Raw genomic sequence first — 27,483 nt, forward strand, 5'->3', positions numbered from 1 at the left:
GAAATGTTAACTGAAGGAGAATCCTTAATTGAATAACTTATCTGTGCTCTGCACTTTACCTCTGAATCCATAAACCATTTTGGACACTGTGCTTTAGAAGTCTGCTTCAAAATGTTCATTGCTGGTAACATGTATACGAGACGTTGGAAACAGTGAGATAGACTGCAGTGCAAGGGACTGGTTATTGTGAAACAGCAAAGAAAATATACATTCTGGAAGAATACCATCGAAAAGAAGTGTGGCCCTAACAGCCAAAAAGAAGATGAAGTGCTGAGCCCTTTTCAGCAAAAAATTCTTTTTCAAACATTTCTCTGACCGAATCTTCACAAAAGAAAAATGATGCTTTTAAAGTCATTAAACCCGAATTTTCATGCACCGGAATCTTCTGAATCAGATGCCTCTCGTTGTGCCGACTGAATCCATGTCCCTTTCAATATTCTGCTGACATGCACACTATTAAATGTGCCACTAACTTATAGAATCAAAGCATAAGGGAATGGATGCAGCCCGTCGAGCCCATGCCAACTCTCAACAAGTCTCACTCCCCTGTCTTTTACCCACAGCTGTGCAATTTTTTTCATTCGGATACTTATCCAACTCCGTTTTGAAAGATAAGATTGAGTCTGACTCCACCGTCCTTTAGAGAAGTGTATTCCAGATTCTAACCACTTGCTGAGGAATGACCACTCCTGTTCCTATGTATAAAGGCAGAGAAACACGGGATCAATTCCTGCCACACTCACAACCTCGCTAAATATAGCACCGTCATTCTATTCTCGTGACACAAGCTCCAGAAGTGTCGTCCAGCTGTTGAGGTTAAAGCTCTGGTTATGTTCCCAACAATGTTAATGCAACAGCGTTTCCGTAGTGTAGTGGTTATCACGTTCGCCTAACACGCGAAAAGTCCCCGGTTCGAAACCGGGCGGAAACATTATGCAAACGTGTTCAATTAATGAGAAGATAAAATTAAATCATTCATATTAGTTGTTCAATGTTAACAGAGTGCAGTGTCTCACGATGCTGTTCCATTTGCTGATTTCTCTCTGCAGTTCTGTTCACACTCAAATTCTACACAGTGTCTCTCACTCCCTCCCGTTTCCAGCCCTGACGCTGGAGAAACTATATCTCAAAGCTGCACATTCCGTGCATTCAGGTCAGCTGTGAGAGTTTATTAACGGATCCTGCCACGCCACCACGCTTCACAACAGAAAATTAAAGCCACAAACAAACCCATCGACTAATCGCTCTTCCTCAGCTCCAGAGTGAGTGAGGGCGGGACAAGCCCTAACTTCCGCTCCCACACTCTCCAATCAGCCGCTGCCGGCGGAAAGCGGAGAATGCAGCATCAAACAGCGGTTTACCGCCCTTCACTGGGCTGCAAAATGCCACCGTTCCAGACAACGCTCCCCGTGCTCCGAACAGCAGCCTCATAAGATGCTTCATCTCAGCTTCCTGAGTTCGAGCCCCAGCTTGCACGAACACTTCTTCACTGGAAACACCATTAATTATCTGATTGCCACGTTTTGCATCATTAAAGTAATCCTAACCGATAATTATATAATCATAGAGGTTTACAGCATGGAAGGAGTCATTTAAGCCTATCGTATCTGCACCGGCCAACAAATGCCCAGTTTTAGGTGTGTACCCCTGCACCTTATTGCATTTCATGTGCACATCTCAGAACTGGTTAAATGTGGTGAGGGTTTCTGCCTGCACCACACTTTCAGGCAGTGAGTTTGAGACCCCCACAAACATCTGCATGCAGAATGTTCACTTCAAATCCCCTTTAACCCTTACACTAATTACTTTTAAATTATGCAGCCTGGTTGTTGACCACTCCACTATGTGAAATAGACCCTTTTAATCAACAATATCTAGGCCCCTCCTATTTTTATACACCTCAATGCGGTCGCCCATCAGCCTCCTCTGTTCCAAGGAAAACAAACCCATCCTATCCAATCTGTCCTCATAGAAAAGTTGCTCCACTCCCGGCAACATCTACGTAAATCTCCTCTGTACCCTCTCCAGCGTATTCACGTTCTTCCATCAATGCGGTGACCAGAACTGCACGCAGTACTCCAGGTGTGGCCTAACCAGAATTTTATACAGTTCTAGCATAACCCACTTGCTTTTCTGTTCCTTGCTTCTGCCAATAAATGCAACCATTCCATATGAATTCTTCATCAACTTTTCCAACTGGCCAGCTACCTTCAGGGATCTGTGGACAAGCAATCCCAGTTACCTTTGTTTCTCTACACTTATCAATGTCATACCAGTTGATGTGTATTCCCTTTCCTTGTTAGCCCTCCACAAATGCGCGATCTCTCACATCTCTGGATTAAATTCAATTTGCCACTGCTCTACCCCCTTATCAGTTGATTGATATCTTCCTGGAGTCTCCAGCTTTCTTCTTCATTATCAACCACAATGCCTATTTTAATAACACCTGAAAACTTCGTAATCATAATACTTATATTCAAGTTTAGATCATTGATAAATACCATAAAAAGCAATGGATCTGGCACTGAAAACTGCGGAACCACACTGGAAACATCCTTCCAGTCACAAAAACACCCATCAAACATTACCCTTTGCTTCCTGCCTCTGAGCCAAATTTTGATCCAATTTGCCACTTCGCCCTGAATCACATGGGCTTTTACTTAGAAAATGCATAATCATTAAATGTTATACTGCCTTCATGGGAAAACATCATTAATTGACTGATGATCTTCATTTGCACAACTAAAGAAATGTTAACTGAAGGAGAATCCTTAATTGAATAACTTATCTGTGCTCTGCACTTTACCTCTGAATCCATAAACCATTTTGGACACTGTGCTTTAGAAGTCTGCTTCAAAATGTTCATTGCTGGTAACATGTACATGAGACGTTTGAAACAGTGAGATAGACTGCAGTGCAAGGGACTGGTTATTGTGAAACAGCAAAGAAAATATACATTCTGGAAGAATACCATCGAAAAGAAGTGTGGCCCTAACAGCCAAAAAGAAAATGAAGTGCTGAGCCCCTTTAAGCAAAAAATTCTTTTTCAAACATTTCTCTGACCGAATCTTCACAAAAGAAAAATGATGCTTTTAAAGTCATTAAACCCGAATTTTCGTGCACCCGAATCTTCTGAATCAGATGCCTCTCGTTGTGCCGACTGAATCCATGTCCCTTTCAATATTCTGCTGACATGCACACTATTAAATGTGCCACTAACTTATAGAATCAAAGAATAAGGGAATGGTTGCAGCCCGTCGAGCCCATGCCAACTCTCAACAAATCTCACGCCCCTGTCATTTACACACAGCTGTGCAATTTTTTTCATTCGGATACTTATCCAACTCCGTTTTGAAAGATAAGATTGAGTCTGACTCCACCGCCCTTTAGAGAAGTGTATTCCAGATTCTAACCACTTGCTGAGGAATGGCCACTCCTGTTCCTATGTATAAAGGCAGAGAAACACGGGATCAATTCCTGCCACACTCACAACCTTGCTAAATGTAGCACCGTTATTCGATTCTCGTGACACAAGCTCCAGAAGTGTAGTCCAGCTGTTGAGGTTAAAGCTCTGGTTATGTTCCCAACAATGTTAATGCAACAGCGTTTCCGTAGTGTAGTGGTTATCACGTTCGCCTAACACGCGAAAGGTCCCCGGTTCGAAACCGGGCGGAAACATTATGCAAACGTGTTCAATTAATGATTAGATAAAATTAAATCATTCATATTCGTGGTTCAATATTAACAGAGTGCAGTGTCTCACGATGCTGTTCCATTTGCTGATTTCTCTCTACAGTTCTGTTCACACTCAAATTCTACACAGTGTCTCTCACTCCCTCCCGTTTCCAGCCCTGACGCTGGAGAAACCATATCTCAAAGCTGCACATTCCGTGCATTCAGGTCAGCTGTGAGAGATTATTAAAGGATGCTGCCACGCCACCACGCTTCACAGCAGAAAATTAAAGCCACAAACAAACCCATCGACTAATCGCTCTTCCCCAGCTCCAGAGTGAGTGAGGGCGGGACAAGCCCTAACTTCCGCTCCCACACTCTCCAATCAGCCGCTGCCGGCGGAAAGCGGAGAATGCAGCATCAAACAGCGGTTTACCGCCCTTCACTGGGCTGCAAAATGCCACCGTTCGAGACAACGCTCCCCGTGCTCCGAACAGCAGCCTCATAAGATGCTTCATCTCAGCTTCCTGAGTTCGAGCCCCAGTTTGCATGAACACTTCTTCACTGGAAACACCATTAATTATCTGATTGCCACGTTTTGCATTATGAAAGTAATCCTAACCGATAATTATATAATCATAGAGGTTTACAGCATGGAAGGAGTCATTTAAGCCCATCGTATCTGCACCGGCCAACAAATGCCAAGTTTTAGGTGAGCACCCCTGCACCTTATTGCATTTCATGTGCACGTCTAAGAACTTGTTAAATGTGGTGAGGGTTTCTGCCTGCTTCAAAATGTTCATTGCTGGTAACATGTACATGAGACGTTGGAAACAGTGAGATAGACTGTAGTGCAAGGGACTGCTTATTGTGAAACAGCAAAGAAAATATGCATTCTGGAAAAATAACATCGAAAAGAAGTGTGGCCCTAACAGCCAAAAAGAAGATGAAGTGCTGAGTCCTTCTCAGGAAAAACTTATTTTCCCAAACATTTCTCTGACCGAATCTTCACAAAACAAAAATTATGCTTTTAAATTCATTAAACCCGAATTTTCGTGCACCCGAATCTTCTGAATCAGATGCCTCTCGTTGTGCCGACTGAATCCATGTCCCTTTCAATATTCTGCTGACATGCACACTATTAAATGTGCCACTAACTTATAGAATCAAAGAATAAGGGAATGGTTGCAGCCCGTCGAGCCCATGCCATCTCTCAACCTATCTCACTCCCCTGTCATTTACCCACAGCTGTGCAACTTTTTTTCATTCGGATACTGATCCAACTCCGTTTTGAAAGATAAGATTGAGTCTGACATTCCCGCCCTTTAGAGCAGTGTATTCCAGATTCTAACCACTTGCTGAGGAATGGCCACTCCTGTTCCTATGTATAAAGGCAGAAAAACACGGGATCAATTCCTGCCTCACTCACAACCTTGCTAAATATAGCACCGTCATTCTATTCTCGTGACACAAGCTCCAGAAGCGTAGTCCAGCTGTTGAGGTTAAAGCTCTGGTTATATTCCCAACAATGTTACTGGCACAGCGTTTCCGTAGTGTAGTGGTTATCACGTTCGCCTCACACGCGAAAGATCCCCGATTCGAAACCGGGCGGAAACATTATGCAAACGTGTTCAATTAATGATTAGATAAAATTAAATCATTCATATTATTGGTTCAATATTAACAGAGTGCAGTGTCTCACGATGCTGGTCCATTTTCTGATTTCTCTCTACAGTTCTGTTCACACTCAAATTCTACACAGTGTCTCTCACTCCCTCCCGTTTCCAGCCCTGACGCTGGAGAAACAATATCTCAAAGCTGCACATTCCGTGCATTCAGGTCAGCTGTGAGAGATTATTAAAGGATCCTGCCACGCCACCACGCTTCACAACAGAAAATTAAAGCCACAAACAAACCCATCGAATAATCGCTCTTCCCCAGCTCCAGAGTGAGTGAGGGCGGGACAAGCCCAAACTTCCGCTCCCACACTCTCCAATCAGCGGCTGCCGGCGGAAAGCGGAGAATGCAGCATCAAACAGCGGTTTACCGCCCTTCACTGGGCTGCAAAATGCCACCGTTCGAGACAACGCTCACCGTACACCGAACAGCAGCCTCATAAGATGCTTCATCTCAGCTTCCTGACTTCGAGCCCCAGCTTGCACGAACACTTCTTCACTGGAAACACCATTAATTATCTGATTGCCACGTTTTGCATCATGAAAGTAATCCTTACTGATAATTATATAATCATAGAGGTTTACAGCATGGAAGGAGTCATTTAAGCCCATCGTATCTGCACCGGCCAACAAATGTCCAGTTTTAGGTGTGTCCCCCTGCACCTTATTGCATTTCATGTGCACATCTCAGAACTTGTTAAATGTGGTGAGGGTTTCTGCCTGCACCACACTTTCAGGCCGTGAGTTTGAGACCCCCACAAACATCTGCATGCAGAATGTTCACTTCAAATCCCCTTTAACCCTTACACTAATTTCTTTTAAATTATGCAGCCTGGTTGTTGACCACTCCACTTTGTGAAATAGACCCTTTTAATCAACAATATCTAGGCCCCTCCTTTTTATTTACACCTTAATGCTGTCGCCCATCAGCCTCCTCTGTTCCAAGGAAAACAAACCCATCCCATCCAATCTGTCCTCAGAGCAAAGTTGCTCCACTCCCGGCAACATCTACGTAAATCTCCTCTGTACCCTCTCCAGCGTATTCACGTCCTTCCTTCAATGCGGTGACTAGAACTGCACGCAGTACTCCAGCTGTGGCCTAACCAGAATTGTATACAGTTCTAGCAAAACCCACTTGCTGTTCTGTTCCTTGCTTCTGCCAATAAATGCAACCATTCCATATGACTTCTTAACCAACTTTTCCAACTGACCAGCTACCTTCAGGGATCTGTGGACAAGCAATCCCAGTTACCTTTGTTCCTCTACACTTCTCAATTTCATACCAGTTGATGTGTATTCCCTTTCCTTGTTAGCCCTCCACAAATGCGCGATCTCTCACATCTCTGGATTAAATTCCATTTGCCACTGCTCTACCCCCTGATCAGTTGATTGATATCTTCCTGGAGTCTCCAGCTTTCTTCTTCATTATCAATCACACTGCCTATTTTAATAACACCTGAAAACTTCGTAATCATAACACCTATATTCAAGTTTAGTTCATTGATAAATAGCATAAAAAGCAATGGATCTGGCACTGAAAACTGTGGAACCCCACTGGAAACATCCTTCCAGTCACAAAAACACCCATCAAACATTACCCTTTGCTTCCTGCCTCTGAGCCAAATTTGGATCCAATTTGCCACTTCGCCCTGAATCACATGGGCTTTTACTTAGAAAATGCATAATCATTAAATGTTATCCTGCCTTCATGGGAAAACATCATTTATTGACTGATGATCTTCATTTGCACAACTAAAGAAATGTTAACTGAAGGAGAGTCCTTAATTGAATAACTTAGCTGTGCTCTGCACTTGACCTCTGAATCCATAAACCATTTTGGACACTGTGCTTTAGAAGTCTGCTTCAAAATGTTCATTGCTGGTAACATGTACATGAGACGTTGGAAACAGTGAGATAGACTGTAGTGCAAGGGACTGCTTATTGTGAAACAGCAAAGAAAATATGCATTCTGGAAAAATAACATCGAAAAGAAGTGTGGCCCTAACAGCCAAAAAGAAGATGAAGTGCTGAGCCCTTCTCAGGAAAAACATCTTTTCCCAAACATTTCTCTGACCGAATCTTCACAAAACAAAAATTATGCTTTTAAAGTCATTAAACCCGAATTTTCGTGCACCCGAATCTTCTGAATCAGATGCCTCTCGTTGTGCCGACTGAATCCATGTCCCTTTCAATATTCTGCTGACATGCACACTATTAAATGTGCCACTAACTTATAGAATCAAAGAATAAGGGAATGGTTGCAGCCCGTCGAGCCCATGCCATCTCTCAACAAGTCTCACTCCCCTGTCATTTACCCACAGCTGTGCAACTTTTTTTCATTCGGATACTGATCCAACTCCGTTTTGAAAGATAAGATTGAGTCTGACATTCCCGCCCTTTAGAGCAGTGTATTCCAGATTCTAACCACTTGCTGAGGAATGGCCACTCCTGTTCCTATGTATAAAGGCAGAAAAACACGGGATCAATTCCTGCCTCACTCACAACCTTGCTAAATATAGCACCGTCATTCTATTCTCGTGACACAAGCTCCAGAAGCGTAGTCCAGCTGTTGAGGTTAAAGCTCTGGTTACATTCCCAACAATGTTACTGGCACAGCGTTTCCGTAGTGTAGTGGTTATCACGTTCGCCTCGCTCGCGAAAGATCCCCGGTTCGAAACTGGGCGGAAACATTATGCAAACGTGTTCAATTAATGATTAGATAAAATTAAATCATTCATATTAGTGGTTCAATATTAACAGAGTGCAGTGTCTCACGATGCTGGTCCATTTTCTGATTTCTCTCTGCAGTTCTGTTCACACTCAAATTCTACACAGTGTCTCTCACTCCCTCCCGTTTCCAGCCCTGACGCTGGAGAAACAATATCTCAAAGCTGCACATTCCGTGCATTCAGGTCAGCTGTGAGAGATTATTAAAGGATCCTGCCACGCCACCACGCTTCACAGCAGAAAATTAAAGCCTCAAACGAACCCATCGAATAATCGCTCTTCCCCAGCTCCAGAGTGAGTGAGGGCGGGACAAGCCCAAACTTCCGCTCCCACACTCTCCAATCAGCCGCTGCCGGCGGAAAGCGGAGAATGCAGCATCAAACAGCGGTTTACCGCCCTTCACTGGGCTGCAAAATGCCACCGTTCGAGACAACGCTCCCCGTACACCAAACAGCAGCCTCATAAGATGCTTCATCTCAGCTTCCTGAGTTCGAGCCCCAGCTTGCACGAACACTTCTTCACTGGAAACACCATTAATTATCTGATTGCCACGTTTTGCATCATGAAAGTAATCCTAACCGATAATTATATAATCATAGAGGTTTACAGCATGGAAGGAGTCATTTAAGCCCATCGTATCTGCACCGGCCAACAAATGTCCAGTTTTAGATGTGTCCTCCTGCACCTTATTGCATTTCATGTGCACATCTCAGAACTTGTTAAATGTGGTGAGGGTTTCTGCCTGCACCACACTTTCAGGCAGTGAGTTTGAGACCCCCACAAACATCTGCATGCAGAATGTTCACTTCAAATCCCCTTTAACCCTTACACTAATTACTTTTAAATTATGCAGCCTGGTTGTTGACCACTCCACTATGTGAAATAGACCCTGTTAATCAACAATATCTAGGCCCCTCCTTTTTATATACACCTTAATGCTGTCGCCCATCAGCCTCCTCTGTTCCAAGGAAAACAAACCCATCCTATCCAATCTGTCCTCATAGCAAAGTTGCTCTACTCCCGGCAACATCTACGTAAATCTCCTCTGTACCCTCTCCAGCGTATTCACGTCCTTCCTTCAATGCGGTGACTAGAACTGCACGCAGTACTCCAGCTGTGGCCTAACCAGAATTTTATACAGTTCTAGCAAAACCCACTTGCTGTTCTGTTCCTTGCTTCTGCCAATAAATGCAACCATTCCATATGACTTCTTAACCAACTTTTCCAACTGACCAGCTACCTTCAGGGATCTGTGGACAAGCAATCCCAGTTACCTTTGTTCCTCTACACTTCTCAATGTCATACCAGTTGATGTGTATTCCCTTTCCTTGTTCGCCCTCCACAAATGCGCGATTTCTCACATCTCTGGATTAAATTCCATTTGCCACTGCTCTACTTCCTTATCAGTTAATTGATTTCTTCCTGGAGTCTCCAGCTTTCTTCTTCATTATCAATCACACTGCCTATTTTAATAACACGTGAAAACTTCGTAATCATAACACCTATATTCAAGTTTAGTTCATTGATAAATACCATAAAAAGCAATGGATCTGGCACTGAAAACTGTGGAACCCCACTGGAAACATCCTTCCAGTCACAAAAACACCCATCAAACATTACCCTTTGCTTCCTGCCTCTGAGCCAAATTTGGATCCAATTTGCCACTTCGCCCTCAATCACATGGGCTTTTACTTAGAAAATGCATAATCATTAAATGTTATCCTGCCTTCATGGGAAAACATCATTAATTGACTGATGATCTTCATTTGCACAACTAAAGAAAAGTTAACTGAAGGAGAGTCCTTAATTGAATAACTTAGCTGTGCTCTGCACTTTACCTCTGAATCCATAAACCATTTTGGACACTGTGCTTTAGAAGTCTGCTTCAAAATGTTCATTGCTGGAAACATGTACATGAGACGTTGGAAACAGTGAGATAGACTGCAGTGCAAGGGACTGGTTATTGTGAAACAGCAAAGGAAATATACATTCTGGAAGAATACCATCGAAAAGCAGTGTGGCCCGAACAGCCAAAAAGAAGATGAAGTGCTGAGCCCTTTTCAGCAAAAAATTATTTTCCCAAACATTTCTCCGACCGAATCTTCACAAAACAAAAATTATGCTTTTAAAGTCATTAAACCCGAATTTTCGTGCACCCGAATCTTCTGAATCAGATGCCTCTCGTTGTGCCGACTGAATCCATGTTCCTTTCAATATTCTGCTGACAAGCACACTATTAACTGTGCCACTTACTTATAGAATCAAAGAATAAGGGAATGGTTGCAGCCCGTCGAGCCCATGCCAACTCTCAACAAGTCTCACTCCCCTGTCATTTACCCACAGCTGTGCAATTTTTTTCATTCGGATACTTATCCAGCTCCGTTTTGAAAGATAAGATTGAGTCTGACTCCACCGCCCTTTAGAGCAGTGTATTCCAGATTCTAACCACTTGCTGAGGAATGGCCACTCCTGTTCCTATGTTTCAAGGCAGAGAAACACGGGATCAATTCCTGCCTCACTCACAACCTTGCTAAATATAGCACCGTCATTCTATTCTCGTGACACAAGCTCCAGAAGCGCAGTGCAGCTGTTGAGGTTAAAGCTCTGGTTATGTTCCCAACAATGTTACTGGCACAGCGTTTCCGTAGTGTAGTGGTTATCACGTTCGCCTCACACACGACAGATCCCCGGTTCGAAACCGGGCGGAAACATTATGCAAACGTGTTCAATTAATGATTAGATAAAATTAAATCATTCATATTATTGGTTCAATATTAACAGAGTGCAGTGTCTCACGATGCTGGTCCATTTTCTGATTTCTCTCTACAGTTCTGTTCACACTCAAATTCTACACAGTGTCTCTCACTCCCTCCCGTTTCCAGCCCTGACGCTGGAGAAACAATATCTCAAAGCTGCACATTCCGTGAATTCAGGTCAGCTGTGAGAGATTATTAAAGGATCCTGCCACGCCACCACGCTTCACAACAGAAAATTAAAGCCACAAACAAACCCATCGAATAATCGCTCTTCCCCAGCTCCAGAGTGACTGAGGGCGGGACAAGCCCAAACTTCCGCTCCCACACTCTCCAATCAGCCGCTGCCGGCGGAAAGCGGAGAATGCAGCATCAAACAGCGGTTTACCGCCCTTCACTGGGCTGCAAAATGCCACCATTCGAGACAACGCTCCCTGCACACCGAACAGCAGCCTCATAAGATGCTTCATCTCAGCTTCCTGAGTTCGAGCCCCAGCTTGCACGAACACTTCTGCACTGGAAACACCATTAATTATCTGATTGCCACGTTTTGCATCATGAAAGTAATCGTAACCGATAATTATATTATCATAGAGGTTTACAGCATGGAAGGAGTCATTTAAGCCCATCGTATCTGCACCGGCCTACAATTGCCCAGTTTTAGGTGTGCACCCCTGCAACTTATTGCATTTCATGTGCACATCTAAGAACTTGTTAAATGTGGTGAGTGTTTCTGCCTGCACCACACTATCAGGCAGTGAGTTTGAGACCCCCACAAACATCTGCATGCAGAATGTTCACTTCAAATCCCATTTAACCCTTACACTAATTACTTTAAAATTATGCAGCCTGGTTGTTGACCACTCCACTCTGTGAAATAGAACCTTTCAATCGACAATATCTAGGCCCCTCCTATTTTTATAAAGACTCAATGCTGTCGCCCATCAGCCTCCTCTGTTCCAAGGAAAACAAACCCATCCTATCCAATCTGTCCTCATAGCAAAGTTGCTCCACTCCCGGCAACATCTACGTAAATCTCCTCTGTACCCTCTCCAGCGTATTCACGTCCTTCCTTCAATGCGGTGACTAGAACTGCACGCAGTACTCCAGCTGTGGCCTAACCAGAATTTTATACAGTTCTAGCATAACCCACTTGCTGTTCTGTTCCTTGCTTCTGCCAATAAATGCAACCATTCCATATGACTTCTTAACCAACTTTTCCAACTGGCCAGCTACCTTCAGGGATCTGTGGATAAGCAATCCCAGTTACCTTTGTTCCTCTACACTTCTCAATGTCATACCAGTTGATGTGTATTCCCTTTCCTTGTTAGCCCTCCACAAATGCGCGATCTCTCACATCTCTGGATTAAATTCCATTTGCCACTGCTCTACCCCCTTATCAGTTGATTGATATCTTCCTGGAGTCTCCAGCTTTCTTCTTCATTATCAACCACACTGCCTATTTTAATAACACCTGAAAACTTCGTAATCATAACACCTATATTCAAGTTTAGATCTTTGATAAATACCATAAAAAGCAATGGATCTGGCACTGAAAACTGCGGAACCCCACTGGAAACATCCTTCCAGTCACAAAAACACCCATCAAACATTACCCTTTGCTTCATGCCTCTGAGCCAAATTTGGATCCAATTTGCCACTTCGCCCTGAATCACATGGGCTTTTACTTAGAAAATGCATAATCATTAAATGTTATCCTGCCTTCATGGGAAAACATCATTAATTGACTGATGATCTTCATTTGCACAACTAAAGAAATGTTAACTGAAGGAGAATCCTTAATTGAATAACTTATCTGTGCTCTGCACTTTACCTCTGAATCCATAAACCATTTTGGACACTGTGCTTTAGAAGTCTGCTTCAAAATGTTCATTGCTGGTAACATGTACATGAGACGTTGGAAACAGTGAGATAGACTGCAGTGCAAGGGACTGGTTATTGTGAAACAGCAAAGAAAATATACATTCTGGAAGAATACCATCGAAAAGAAGTGTGGCCCTAACAGCCAAAAAGAAGATGAAGTGCTGAGCCCTTTTCAGCAAAAATTATTTTTCAAACATTTCTCTGACCGAATCTTCACAAAAGAAAAATGATGCTTTTAAAGTCATTAAACCCGAATTTTCGTGCACCCGAATCTTCTGAATCAGATGCCTCTCGTTGTGTCGACTGAATCCATGTCCCTTTCAATATTCTGCTGACATGCACACTATTAAATGTGCCACTAACTTATAGAATCAAAGAATAAGGGAATGGATGCAGCCCGTCGAGCCCATGCCAACTCTCAACAAGTCTCACTCCCCTGTCACTTACCCACAGCTGTGCAATTTTTTTCATTCGGATACTTATCCAACTCCGTTTTGAAAGATAAGATTGAGTCTGACTCCACCGCCCTTTAGAGAAGTGTATTCCAGATTCTAACCACTTGCTGAGGAATGGCCACTCCTGTTCCTATGTATAAAGGCAGAGAAACACGGGATCAATTCCTGCCACACTCACAACCTTGCTAAATATAGCACCGTTATTCTCTTCTCCTGACACAAGCTCCAGAAGTGTCGTCCAGCTGTTGAGGTTAACGCTCTGGTTATGTTCCCAACGATGTTACTGCCACAGCGTTTACGTAGTGTTGTGGTTATCACGTTCGCCTAACACGCGACAGGTCCCCGGTTCGAAACCGGGCGGAAACATTATGCAAACGTGTCAATTAATGATAAGATAAAATTAAATCAATCATATTAGTGGTTCAATGTTAACAGAGTGCAGTGTCTCACGGTGCTGTTCCATTTGCTGATTTCTCTCCACAGTTCTGTCTACACAGTGTATCTCACTCCCTCCCGTTTCCAGCCCTGACGCTGGAGAAACCATATCTCAAAGCTGCACATTCCGTGCATTCAGGTCAGCTGTGAGAGATTATTAAAGGATCCTGCCACGCCACCACGCTTCACAACAGAAAATTAAAGCCAGAAACAAACCCATCGACTAATCGCTCTTCCCCAGCTCCAGAGTGAGTGAGGGCGGGACAAGTCCTAACTTCCGCTCCCACACTCTCCAATCAGCCGCTGCCGGCGGAAAGCGGAGAATGCAGCATCAAACAGCGGTTTACCGCCCTTCACTGGGTTGCAAAATGCCACCATTCGAGACAACGCTCCCCGTACACCGAACAGCAGCCTCATAAGATGCTTCATCTCAGCTTCCTGAGTTCGAGCCCCAGCTTGCACGAACACTTCTTCACTGGAAACACCATTAATTATCTGATTGCCACGTTTTGCATCATGAAAGTAATCCTAACCGATAATTATATAATCATAGAGGTTTACAGCATGGAAGGAGTCATTTAAGCCCATCGTATCTGCACCGGCCAACAAATGCCCAGTTTTAGTTGTGTACACCTGCACCTTATTGCATTTCATGTGCACATCTAAGAACTGGTTAAATGTGGTGAGGGTTTCTGCCTGCACCACACTTTCAGGCAGTGAGTTTGAGACCCCCACAAACATCTGCATGCAGAATGTTCACTTCAAATCCCCTTTAACCCTTACACTAATTACTTTTAAATTATGCAGCCTGATTGTTGACCACTCCACTATGTGAAATAGACCCTTTTAATCAACAATATCTAGGCCCCTCCTATTTTTATACACCTCAATGCTGTCGCCCATCCGCTTCCTCTGTTCCAAGGAAAACAAACCCATCCTATTCAATCTGTCCTCATAGCAAAGTTGCTCCACTCCCGGCAACATCTACGTCAATCTCCTCTGTACCCTCTCCAGCGTATTCACGTTCTTCCTTCAATGCGGTGACCAGAACTGCACGCAGTACTCCAGCTGTGGCCTTACCAGAATTTTATACAGTTCTAGCATAACCCACTTGCTGTTCTGTTCCTTGCTTCTGCCAATAAATGCAACCATTCCATATGACTTCTTAACCAACTTTTCCAACTGGCCAGCTTCCTTCAGGGATCTGTGGACAAGCAATCCCAGTTACCTTTGTTCCTCTACACTTCTCAATATCATACCACTTGATGTGTATTCCCTTTCCTTGTTAGCCCTCCACAAATGCGCGATCTCTCACATCTCTCGATTAAATTCAATTTGCCACTGCTCTACCCCCTTATCAGTTGATTGATATCTTCCTGGAGTCTCCAGCTTTCTTCTTCATTATCAACCACACTGCCTATTTTAATAACACCTGAAAACTTCGTAATCATAACACCTATATTCAAGTTTAGATCATTGATAAATACCATAAAAGCAATGGTTTTGGCACTGAAAACTGTGGAACCCCACTGGAAACATCCTTCCAGTCACAAAAACACGCATCAAACATTACCATTTGCTTCCTGCCTCTGAGCCAAATTTGGATCCAATTTGCCACTTCGCCCTGAATCACATGGGCTTTTACTTAGAAAATGCATAATCATTAAATGTTATCCTGCCTTCATGGGAAAACATCATTAATTGACTGATGATCTTCATTTGCACAACTAAAGAAATGATAACTGAAGGAGAGTCCTTAATTGAATAACTTATCTGTGCTCTGCACTTTACCTCTGAATCCATAAACCATTTTGGACACTGTGCTTTAGAAGTCTGCTTCAAAATGTTCCTTGCTGGTAAAATGTACATGAGACGTTAGAAACAGTGAGATAGACTATAGTGCAAGGGACTGGTTATTGTGAAACAGCAAAGAAAATATACATTCTGGAAGAATACCATCGAAAAGAAGTGTGGCCCTAACAGCCAAAAAGAATATGAAGTGCTGAGCCCTTTTCAGCAAAAAATTCTTTTTCAAACATTTTTCTGACCGAATCTTCACAAAAGAAAAATGATGCTTTTAAAGTCATTAAACCCGAATTTTCATGCACCGGAATCTTCTGAATCAGATGCCTCTCGTTGTGCCGACTGAATCCATGTCCCTTTCAATATTCTGCTGACATGCACACTATTAAATGTGCCACTAACTTATAGAATCAAAGCATAAGGGAATGGATGCAGCCCGTCGAGCCCATGCCAACTCTCAACAAGTCTCACTCCCCTGTCTTTTACCCACAGCTGTGCAATTTTTTTCATTCGGATACTTATACAACGCCGTTTTGAAAGATAAGATTGAGTCTGACTCCACCGCCCTTTCGAGAAGTGTATTCCAGATTCTAACCAATTGCTGAGGAATGGCCACTCCTGTTCCTATGTATAAAGGCAGAGAAACACGGGATCAATTCCTGCCACACTCACAACCTTGCTAAATATCGCACCGTTATTCTATTCTCGTGACACAAGCTCCAGAAGTGTAGTCCAGCTGTTGAGGTTAAAGCTCTGGTTATGTTCCCAACAATGTTACTGCCACAGAGTTTCCGTAGTGTAGTGGTTATCACGTTCGCCTAACACGCGAAAGGTCCCCGGTTCGAAAACGGGCGGAAACATTATGCAAACGTGTTCAATTAATGATGAGATAAAATTAAATCATTCATATTAGTGGTTCAATGTTAACAGAGTGCAGTGTCTCACGATGCTGTTCCATTTGCTGATTTCTCTCTGCAGTTCTGTTCACACTCAAATTCTACACAGTGTCTCTCACTCCCTCTCGTTTCCAGCCCTGACGCTGGAGAAACCATATCTCAAAGCTGCACATTCCGTGCATTCAGGTAAGCTGTGAGAGATTATTAAAGAATCCTGCCACGCCACCACGCTTCACAACAGAAAATTAAAGCCACAAACAAACCCATCGACTAATCGCTCTTCCTCAGCTCCAGAGTGAGTGAGGGCGGGACAAGCCCTAACTTCCGCTCCCACACTCTCCAATCAGCCGCTGCCGGCGGAAAGCGGAGAATGCAGCATCAAACAGCGGTTTACCGCCCTTCACTGGGCTGCAAAATGCCACCGTTCCAGACAACGCTCCCCGTGCTCCGAACAGCAGCCTCATAAGATGCTTCATCTCAGCTTCCTGAGTTCGAGCCCCAGCTTGCACGAACACTTCTTCACTGGAAACAGCATTAATTATCTGATTGCCACGTTTTGCATCATGAAAGTAATCCTAACCGATAATTATTTCATCATAGAGGTTTACAGCATGGAAGGAGTCATTTACGCCCATCGTATCTGCACCGGCCAACAAATGCCCAGTTTTAGATGTGTACCCCTGCACCTTATTGCATTTCATGTGGACATCTAAGAACTGGTTAAATGTGGTGAGGGTTTCTGCCTGCACCACACTTTCAGGCAGTGAGTTTGAGACCCCCACAAATATCTGCATGCAGAATGTTCACTTCAAATCCCCTTTAACCCTTACACTAATTACTTTTAAATTATGCAGCCTGGTTGTTGACCACTCCACTATGTGAAATAGACCCTTTTAATCAACAATATCTAGGCCCCTCCTATTTTTATACACCTCAATGCTGTCGCCCATCAGCCTCCTCTGTTCCAAGGAAAACAAACCCATCCTATCCAATCTGTCCTCATAGCAAAGTTGCTCCACTCCCGGCAACATCTACGTAAATCTCCTCTGTACCCTCTCCAGCGTATTCACGTTCTTCCATCAATGCGGTGAACAGAACTGCACGCAGTACTCCAGCTGTGGCCTAACCAGAATTTTATACAGTTCTAGCATAACCCACTTGCTGTTCTCTTCCTTGCTTCTGCCAATAAATGCAACCATTCCATATGACTTCTTAACCAACTTTTCCAACTGGCCAGCTACCTTCAGGGATCTGTGGACAAGCAATCCCAGTTACCGTTGTTCCTCTACACTTCTCAATGTCATACCAGTTGATGTGAATTCCCTTTCCTTGTTAGCCCTCCACAAATGCGCGATCTCTCACATCTCTGGTTTAAATTCAATTTGCCACTGCTCTACCCCCTTATCAGTTGATTGATATCTTCCTGGAGTCTCCAGCTTTCTTCTTCATTATCAACCACACTGCCTATTTTAATAACACCTGAAAACTTCGTAATCATAACACTTATCTTCAAGTTGAGATCATTGATAAATACCATAAAAAGCAATGGATCTGGCACTGAAAACTGTGGAAGCCCACTGGAAACATCCTTCCAGTCACAAAAACACCCATCAAACATTACCCTTTGCTTCCTGCCTGTGAGCCAAATTTGGATCCAATTTGCCACTTCGCCCTGAATCACATGGGCTTTTACTTGGAAAATGCATAATCATTAAATGTTATCCTGCCTTCATGGGAAAACATCATTAATTGACTGATGATCTTCATTTGCACAACTAAAGAAATGTTAACTGAAGGAGAGTCCTTAATTGAATAACTTATCTGTGCTCTGCACTTTACCTCTGAATCCATAAACCATTTTGGACACTGTGCTTTAGAAATCTGCTTCAAAATGTTCATTGCTGGTAACATGTATATGAGACGTTGGAAACAGTGAGATAGACTGTAGTGCAAGGGACTGGTTAGTGTGAAACAGCAAAGAAAATATACATTCTGGAAGAATACCATCGAAAGGAAGTGTGGCCCTAACAGCCAAAAAGAAGATGAAGTGCTGAGCCCTTTTCAGCAAAAAATTATTTTTCAAACATTTCTCTGACCGAATCTTCACAAAAGAAAAATGATGCTTTTAAAGTCATTAAACCCGAATTTTCGTGCACCCAAATCTTCTGAATCAGATGCCTCTCATTGTGCCGACTGAATCCATGTCCCTTTCAATATTCTGCTGACATGCACACTATTAAATGTGCCACTAACTTATAGAATCAAAGAATAAGGGAATGGATGCAGCCCGTCGAGCCCATGCCAACTCTCAACAAGTCTCACTCCCCTGTCATTTACCCGCAGCTGTGCAATTTCTTTCAGTCGGATACTGATACAACTCCGTTTTGAAAGATAAGATTGAGTCTGACTCCACCGCCCTTTAGAGAAGTGTATTCCAGATTCTAACCACTTGCTGAGGAATGGCCACTCCTGTTCCTATGTATAAAGGCAGAGAAACACGGGATCAATTCCTGCCACACTCACAACCTTGCTAAATCTAGCACCGTTATTCTCTTCTCCTGACACAAGCTCCAGAAGTGTCGTCCAGCTGTTGAGGTTAACGCTCTGGTTATGTTCCCAACGATGTTACTGCCACAGCGTTTACGTAGTGTTGTGGTTATCACGTTCGCCTAACACGCGACAGGTCCCCGGTTCGAAACCGGGCGGAAACATTATGCAAACGTGTTCAATTAATGATAAGATAAAATTAAATCAATCATATTAGTGGTTCAATGTTAACAGACTGCAGTGTCTCACGGTGCTGTTCCATTTGCTGATTTCTCTCCGCAGTTCTGTCTACACAGTGTATCTCACTCCCTCCCGTTTCCAGCCCTGACGCTGGAGAAACCATATCTCAAAGCTGCACATTCCGTGCATTCAGGTCAGCTGTGAGAGATTATTAAAGGATCCTGCCACGCCACCACGCTTCACAACAGAAAATTAAAGCCAGAAACAAACTCATCGACTAATCGCTCTTCCCCAGCTCCAGAGTGAGTGAGGGCGGGACAAGTCCTAACTTCCGCTCCCACACTCTCCAATCAGCCGCTGCCGGCGGAAAGCGGAGAATGCAGCATCAAACAGCGGTTTACCGCCCTTCACTGGGTTGCAAAATGCCACCATTCGAGACAACGCTCCCCGTACACCGAACAGCAGCCTCATAAGATGCTTCATCTCAGCTTCCTGAGTTCGAGCCCCAGCTTGCACGAACACTTCTTCACTGGAAACACCATTAATTATCTGATTGCCACGTTTTGCATCATGAAAGTAATCCTAACCGATAATTATATAATCATAGAGGTTTACAGCATGGAAGGAGTCATTTAAGCCCATCGTATCTGCACCGGCCAACAAATGCCCAGTTTTAGTTGTGTACACCTGCACCTTATTGCATTTCATGTGCACATCTAAGAACTGGTTAAATGTGGTGAGGGTTTCTGCCTGCACCACACTTTGAGGCAGTGAGTTTGAGACCCCCGCAAACATCTGCATGCAGAATGTTCACTTCAAATCCCCTTTAACCCTTACACTAATTACTTTTAAATTATGCAGCCTGATTGTTGACCACTCCACTATGTGAAATAGACCCTTTTAATCAACAATATCTAGGCCCCTCCTATTTTTATACACCTCAATGCTGTCGCCCATCAGCTTCCTCTGTTCCAAGGAAAACAAACCCATCCTATTCAATCTGTCCTCATAGCAAAGTTGCTCCACTCCCGGCAACATCTACGTAAATCTCCTCTGTACCCTCTCCAGCGTATTCACGTTCTTCCTTCAATGCGGTGACCAGAACTGCACGCAGTACTCCAGCTGTGGCCTAACCAGAATTTTATACAGTTCTAGCATAACCCACTTGCTGTTCTGTTCCTTGCTTCTGCCAATAAATGCAACCATTCCATATGACTTCTTAACCAACTTTTCCAACTGGCCAGCTTCCTTCAGGGATCTGTGGACAAGCAATCCCAGTTACCTTTGTTCCTCCACACTTCTCAATATCATACCACTTGATGTGTATTCCCTTTCCTGGTTAGCCCTCCACAAATGCGCGATCTCTCACATCTCTCGATTAAATTCAATTTGCCACTGCTCTACCCCCTTATCAGTTGATTGATATCTTCCTGGAGTCTCCAGCTTTCTTCTTCATTATCAACCACACTGCCTATTTTAATAACACCTGAAAACTTCGTAATCATAACACCTATATTCAAGTTTAGATCATTGATAAATACCATAAAAGCAATGGTTTTGGCACTGAAAACTGTGGAACCCCACTGGAAACATCCTTCCATTCACAAAAACACCCATCAAACATTACCATTTGCTTCCTGCCTCTGAGCCAAATTTGGATCCAATTTGCCACTTCGCCCTGAATCACATGGGCTTTTACTTAGAAAATGCATAATCATTAAATGTTATCCTGCCTTCATGGGAAAACATCATTAATTGACTGATGATCTTCATTTGCACAACTAAAGAAATGATAACTGAAGGAGAGTCCTTAATTGAATAACTTATCTGTGCTCTGCACTTTACCTCTGAATCCATAAACCATTTTGGACACTGTGCTTTAGAAGTCTGCTTCAAAATGTTCATTGCTGGTAACATGTACATGAGACGTTAGAAACAGTGAGATAGACTATAGTGCAAGGGACTGGTTATTGTGAAACAGCAAAGAAAATATACATTCTGGAAGAATACCATCGAAAAGAAGTGTGGCCCTAACAGCCAAAAAGAATATGAAGTGCTGAGCCCTTTTCAGCAAAAAATTATTTTTCAAACATTTCTCTGACCGAATCTTCACAAAACAAAAATGATGCTTTTAAAGTCATTAAACCCGAATTTTCGTGCACCCTAATCTTCTGAATCAGATGCCTCTCGTTGTGCCGACTGAATCCATGTCCCTTTCAATATTCTGCTGACATGCACACTATTAAATGTGCAACTAACTTATAGAATCAAAGAATAAGGGAATGGATGCAGCCCGTCGAGCCCATGCCAACTCTCAACAAGTCTCACTCCCCTGTCATTTACCCACAGCTGTGCAATTTTTTTCAGTCGGATACTGATACAACTCCGTTTTGAAAGATAAGATTGAGTCTGACTCCACCGCCCTTTAGAGAAGTCTATTCCAGATTCTAACCACTTGCTGAGGAATGGCCACTCCTGTTCCGATGTATAAAGGCAGAGAAAAACGGGATCAATTCCTGCCACACTCACAACCTTGCTAAATCTAGCACCGTTATTCTATTCTCGTGACACAAGCTCCAGAAGTGACGTCCAGCTGTTGAGGTTAAAGCTCTGGTTATGTTCCCAACAATGTTACTGCCACAGCGTTTCCGTAGTGTAGTGGTTATCACGTTCGCCTAACGCGCGAAAGGTCCCCGGTTCGAAACCAGGCGGAAACATTATGCAAACGTGTTCAATTAATGATAAGATAAAATTAAATCATTCATATTCGTGGTTCAATGTCAACAGAGTGCAGTGTCTCACGATGCTGTTCCATTTGCTGATTTCTCTCTACAGTTCTGCACACACTCAAATTCTACACAGTGTATCTCACTCCCTCCCGTTTCCAGCCCTGACGCTGGAGAAACCATATCTCAAAGCTGCACATTCCGTGCATTCAGGTCAGCTGTGAGAGATTATTAAAGGATCCTGCCACGCCACCACGCTTCACAACAGAAAATTAAAGCCACAAACAAACCCATCGACTAATCGCTCTTCCCCAGCTCCAGAGTGAGTGAGGGCGGGACAAGCCCTAACTTCCGCTCCCACACTCTCCAATCAGCCACTGCCGGTGGAAAGCGGAGAATGCAGCATCAAACAGCGGTTTACCGCCCTTCACTGGGCTGCAAAATGCCACCGTTCGAGACAACGCTCCCCGTGCTCCGAACAGCAGCCTCATAAAATGCTTCATCTCAGCTTCCTGAGTTCGAGCCCCAGCTTGCACGAACACTTCTTCACTGGAAACAGCATTAATTATCTGATTGCCACGTTTTGCATCATGAAAGTAATCCTAACCGATAATTATATAATCATAGAGGTTTACAGCATGGAAGGAGTCATTTAAGCCCATCGTATCTGCACCGGCCAACAAATGCCCAGTTTTAGGTGTGTACCCCTGCACCTTATTGCATTTCATGTGCACATCTAAGAACTGGTTAAATGTGGTGAGGGTTTCTGCCTGCACCACACTTTCAGGCAGTGAGTTTGAGACCCCCACAAACATCTGCATGCAGAATGTTCACTTCAAATCCCCTTTAAACCTTACACTAATTACTTTTAAATTATGCAGCCTGGTTGTTGACCACTCCACTATGTGAAATAGACCCTTTTAATCAACAATATCTAGGCCCCTCCTATTTTTATACACCTCAATGCTGTCGCCAATCAGCCTTCTCTGTTCCAAGGAAAACAAACCCATCCTATCCAATCTGTCCTCATAGCAAAGTTGCTCCACTCCCGGCAACATCTACGTAAATCTCCTCTGTACCCTCTCCAGTAGTATTCACGTTCTTCCTTCAATGCGGTGACCAGAACTGCACGCAGAACTCCAGCTGTGGCCTAACCACTATTTTATACAGTTCTAGCACAACCCACTTGCTGTTCTGTTCCTTGCTTCTGCCAATAAATGCAACCATTCCATATGAATTCTTAATCAACTTTTCCAACTGGTCAGCGACCTTCAGGGATCTGTGGACAAGCAATCCCAGTTACCTTTGTTCCTCTACACTTCTCAATGTCATACCAGTTGATGTGTATTCCCTTTCCTTGTTAGCCCTCCACAAATGCGCGATCTCTCATTTTCCACTGCTCTACCACCTTATCAGTTGATTGTTATCTTCCTGGAGTCTCCAGCTTTCTTCTTCATTATCAACCACACTGCCTATTTTAATAACACCTGAAAACTTCGGAATCATAACATCTATATTCAAGTTTAGATCATTGATAAATACCATAAAAAGCAATGGATCTGGCACTGAAAACTGTGGAACCCCACTGGAAACATCCTTCCAGTCACAAAAACACCCATCAAACATTAGCCTTTGCTTCCTGCCTCTGAGCCAAATTTGGATCCAATTTGCCACTTCGCCCTGAATCACATGGGCTTTTACTTAGAAAATGCATAATCATTAAATGTTATCCTGCCTTCATGGGAAAACATCATTAATTGACTGATGATCTTCATTTGCACAACTAAAGAAATGTTAACTGAAGGAGAGTCCTTAATTGAATAAGTTATCTGTGCTCTGCACTTTACCTCTGAATCCATAAACCATTTTGGACACTGTGCTTTAGAAGTCTGCTTCAAAATGTTCCTTGCTGGTAACATGTACATGGGACGTTGGAAACAATGAGATAGACTGTAGTGCAAGGGACTGGTTATTGTGAAACAGCAAAGAAAATATACAATCTGGAAGAATACCATCGAAAAGAAGTGTGGCCCTAACAGCCAAAAAGAAGATGAAGGGCTGAGCCCTTTTCAGCAAAAAATGCTTTTCCCAAACATTTCTCTGACCGAATCTTCACAAAACAAAAATTATGCTTTTAAAGTCATTAAACCCGAATTTTCGTGCACCCGAATCTTCTGAATCAGATGCCTCTCGTTGTGCCGACTGAATCCATGTCCCTTTCAATATGCTGCTGACATGCACACTATCAAATGTGCCACAACTTATAGAATCAAAGAATAAGGGAATGGTTGCAGCCCGTCGAGCCCATGCCAACTCTCAACAAGTCTCACTCCCCTGTCATTTACCCAAAGCTGTGCAATTTCTTTCATTAGGATACTTATCCAACTCGGTTTGAAAGATAAGATTGAGTCTGACTCCACCGCCCTTTAGAGCAGTGTATTCAAGATTCTAACCACTTGCTGAGGAATGGCCACTCCTGTTCCCATGTATAAAGGCAGAGAAACACGGGATCAATTCCTGCCACACTCACAACCTTGCTAAATATAGCACCGTCATTCTATTATCGTGACACAAGCTCCAAAAGTGTAGTCCAGCTGTTGAGGTTAAAGCTCTGGTTATGTTCCCCACGGTGTTACTGCCACAGCGTTTCCGTAGTGTAGTGGTTATCACGTTCGCCTCACACGTGAAAGGTCCCCGGTTCGAAACCGGGCGGAAACATTATGCAAACGTGTTCAATTTATGATTAGATAAAATTAAATCATTCATATTAGTGGTTCAATAATAACAGAGTGCAGTGTCTCACGATGCTGTTCCATTTGCTAATTTCTCTCTGCAGTTCTGTACACACTCAACTTCTGCACAGTGTCTCTCACTCCCTCCCGTTTCCAGCCCTGACGCTGGAGAAACCATATCTCAAAGCTGCACATTCCGTGCATTCAGGTCAGCTGTGACAGATTATTAAAGGATCCTGCCACGCCACCACGCTTCACAACAGAAAATTAAAGCCACAAACAAACCCATCGACTAATCGCTCTTCCCCAGCTCCAGAGTGAGTGAGGGCGGGACAAGCCCTAACTTCCGCTCCCACACTCTCCAATCAGTGGCTGCCGGTGGAAAGCGGAGAATGCAGCATCAAACAGCGGTTTACCACCCTTCACTGGGCTGCAAAATGCCACCGTCCGAGAAAACGCTCCCCGTACACCAAACAGCAGCCTCATAAGATGCTTCATCTCAACTTCCTGAGTTCGAGCCCCAGCTTGCAGGAACACTTCTTCACTGGAAACACCATTAATTATCTGATTGCCACGTTTTGCATCATGAAAGTAATCCTAACCGATAATTATATAATCATAGATGTTTACAGCATGGAAGGAGTCATTTAAGCCCATCGTATCTGCACCGGCCAACAAATGCCCAGTTTTAGGTGAGTACCCATTCATCTTATTGCATTTAATGTGCACATCTAAGAACTTGTTAAATGTGGTGAGGGTTTCTGCCTGCACCACACTTTCAGGCAGTGAGTTTGAGACCCCCACAAACATCTGCTTGCAGAATGTTCACTTCAAATCCCCTTTAACCCTTACACTAATTACTTTGAAATTATGCAGCCAGGTTGTTGACCACTCCACTATGTGAAATAGACCCTTTTAATCAACAATATCTAGGCCCCTCCTATTTTTATACATCTCAATGCTGTCGCCCATCAGCCTCCTGTGTTCCAAGGAAAACAAACCCATCCTGTCCAATCTGTCCTCATAGCAATGTTGCTCCACTCCCGGCAACATCTACGTAAATCTCCTCTGTACCCTCTCCAGCGTATTCACGTTCTTCCTTCAATGCGGTGACCAGAACTGCACGCAGTACTCCAGCTGTGGCCTAACCAGAATTTTATACAGTTCTAGCATAACCCACTTGCTGTTCTGTTCCTTGCTTCTGCCAATAAATGCAACCATTCCATATGACTTCTTAACCAACTTTTCCAACTGGCCAGCTACCTTCAGGGTTCTGTGGACAAGCAATCCCAGTTATCTTTGTTCCTCTACACTTCTCAATGTCATACCAGTTGAATTGTATTCCCTTTCCTTGTTAGCCCTCCACAAATGCGTGATCTCTCACATCTCTGGATTAAATTCCATTTGCCACTGCTCTAACCCCTTATCAGTTGATTGATATCTTCCTGGAGTCTCCAGCTTTCTTCTTCATTATAAACCACACTGCCTATTTTAATAACACCTGAAAACTTCGTAATCATAACACCTATATTCAAGTTTAGATCATTGATAAATACCATAAAAGCAATGGATCTGGCACTGAAAACTGTGGAACCCCACTGGAAACATCCTTCCAGTCACAAAAACACCCATCAAACATTACCGTTTGCTTCCTGCCTCTGAGCCAAATTTGGATCCAATTTGCCACTTCGCCCTGAATCACATGGGCTTTTACTTAGAAAATGCATAATCATTAAATGTTATCCTGCCTTCATGGGAAAACATCATTAATTGACTGATGATCTTCATTTGCACAACTAAAGAAATGTTAACTGAAGGAGAGTCCTTAATTGAATAACTTATCTGTGCTCTGCACTTTACCTCTGAATCCATAAACCATTTTGGAAACTGTGGTTTAGAAGTCTGTTTCAAAATGTTCCTTGCTGGTAACATTTACATGGGACGTTGGAAACAGTGAGACAGACTGTAGTGCAAGGGATTGGTTATTGTGAAACAGCAAAGAAAATATCCATCTCGAAGAATACCATCGAAAAGAAGTGTTGACCTAACAGCCAAAAAGAAGATGAAGTGCTGAGCCCTTTTCAACAAAAAATTCTTTTCCGAAACATTTCTCTGTCCGAATCTTCACAAAACAAAAATGATGCTTTTAAAGTCATTAAACCGGAATTTTCGTGCACCCGAATCTTCTGAATCAGATGCCTCTCGTTGTGCCGACTGAATCCATGTCCCTTTCAATATTCTGCTGACATGCACACTATTAAATGTGCCACTAACTTATAGAATCAAAGAATAAGGGAATGGTTGCAGCCCGTCGAGCCCATGCCAACTCTCAACAAGTCTCACTCCCCTGTCATTTACCCACAGCTGTGCAATTTTTTTCATTCGGATACTAATCCAACTCCGTTTTGAAAGATAAGATTGAGTCTGACTCCACCGCCCTTTAGAGCAGTGTATTCCAGATTCAAACCACCTGCTGAGGAATGGCCACTCCTGTTCCTATGGAAAAAGGCAGAGAAACACGGGATCAATTCCTGCCACACTCAGAACCTTGCTAAATTTCGCACCGTCATTCTATTCTCGTGACACAAGCTCCAGAAGTGTAGTCCAGCTGTTGAGGTTAAAGCTCTGGTTAAGTTCCCCACTGTCTTTCTGCCACAGCGTTTCCGTAGTGTAGTGGTTATCACATTCGCCTAACACGCGCAAGATTCCCGGTCCGAAACCGGGCGGAAACATTATGCAAACGTGTTCAATTAATGATTAGATAAAATTAAATCATTCATATTAGTGGTTCAATATTAACAGAGTGCAGTGTCTCACGATGCTGTTCCATTTGCTGATTTCTCTCTGCAGTTCTGTGCACTCTCAAATTCTACACAGTGTCTCTCACTCCCTCCCGTTTCCAGCCCTGACGCTGGAGAAACCATATCTCAAAGCTGCACATTCCGTGCATTCAGGTCAGCTGTGAGAGATTATTAAAGGATCCTGCCATGCCGCCAC

General features: G+C 43.4%; 9 non-coding genes across 9 annotated transcripts; all 9 read left to right on the forward strand.

Annotated features, from left to right (window-relative positions):
• The first annotated feature begins 858 nt into the window (after positions 1-858).
• Positions 859-931, forward strand: trnav-aac (transfer RNA valine (anticodon AAC)). The gene has a single exon. It is a non-coding gene; the product is annotated as a tRNA-Val (tRNA).
• A 2,674-nt stretch (positions 932-3,605) lies between these two features.
• Positions 3,606-3,678, forward strand: trnav-aac (transfer RNA valine (anticodon AAC)). The gene has a single exon. It is a non-coding gene; the product is annotated as a tRNA-Val (tRNA).
• A 1,538-nt stretch (positions 3,679-5,216) lies between these two features.
• Positions 5,217-5,289, forward strand: trnav-cac (transfer RNA valine (anticodon CAC)). The gene has a single exon. It is a non-coding gene; the product is annotated as a tRNA-Val (tRNA).
• Positions 5,290-7,965: 2,676 nt separating this feature from the next.
• Positions 7,966-8,038, forward strand: trnaa-cgc (transfer RNA alanine (anticodon CGC)). The gene has a single exon. It is a non-coding gene; the product is annotated as a tRNA-Ala (tRNA).
• Positions 8,039-10,713: 2,675 nt separating this feature from the next.
• On the forward strand, positions 10,714-10,786 carry trnav-cac (transfer RNA valine (anticodon CAC)). Its single transcript has one exon. It is a non-coding gene; the product is annotated as a tRNA-Val (tRNA).
• Positions 10,787-16,192: 5,406 nt separating this feature from the next.
• trnav-aac (transfer RNA valine (anticodon AAC)) lies at positions 16,193-16,265 on the forward strand. The gene has a single exon. It is a non-coding gene; the product is annotated as a tRNA-Val (tRNA).
• Positions 16,266-21,672: 5,407 nt separating this feature from the next.
• On the forward strand, positions 21,673-21,745 carry trnav-aac (transfer RNA valine (anticodon AAC)). The gene has a single exon. It is a non-coding gene; the product is annotated as a tRNA-Val (tRNA).
• A 2,654-nt stretch (positions 21,746-24,399) lies between these two features.
• On the forward strand, positions 24,400-24,472 carry trnav-cac (transfer RNA valine (anticodon CAC)). Its single transcript has one exon. It is a non-coding gene; the product is annotated as a tRNA-Val (tRNA).
• A 2,673-nt stretch (positions 24,473-27,145) lies between these two features.
• Positions 27,146-27,218, forward strand: trnav-aac (transfer RNA valine (anticodon AAC)). Its single transcript has one exon. It is a non-coding gene; the product is annotated as a tRNA-Val (tRNA).
• Positions 27,219-27,483: the final 265 nt, after the last annotated feature.

Source organism: Pristiophorus japonicus, chromosome 3, assembly GCF_044704955.1.
Source record: "Pristiophorus japonicus isolate sPriJap1 chromosome 3, sPriJap1.hap1, whole genome shotgun sequence".
Classification (NCBI taxonomy): domain Eukaryota; kingdom Metazoa; phylum Chordata; class Chondrichthyes; family Pristiophoridae; genus Pristiophorus; species Pristiophorus japonicus.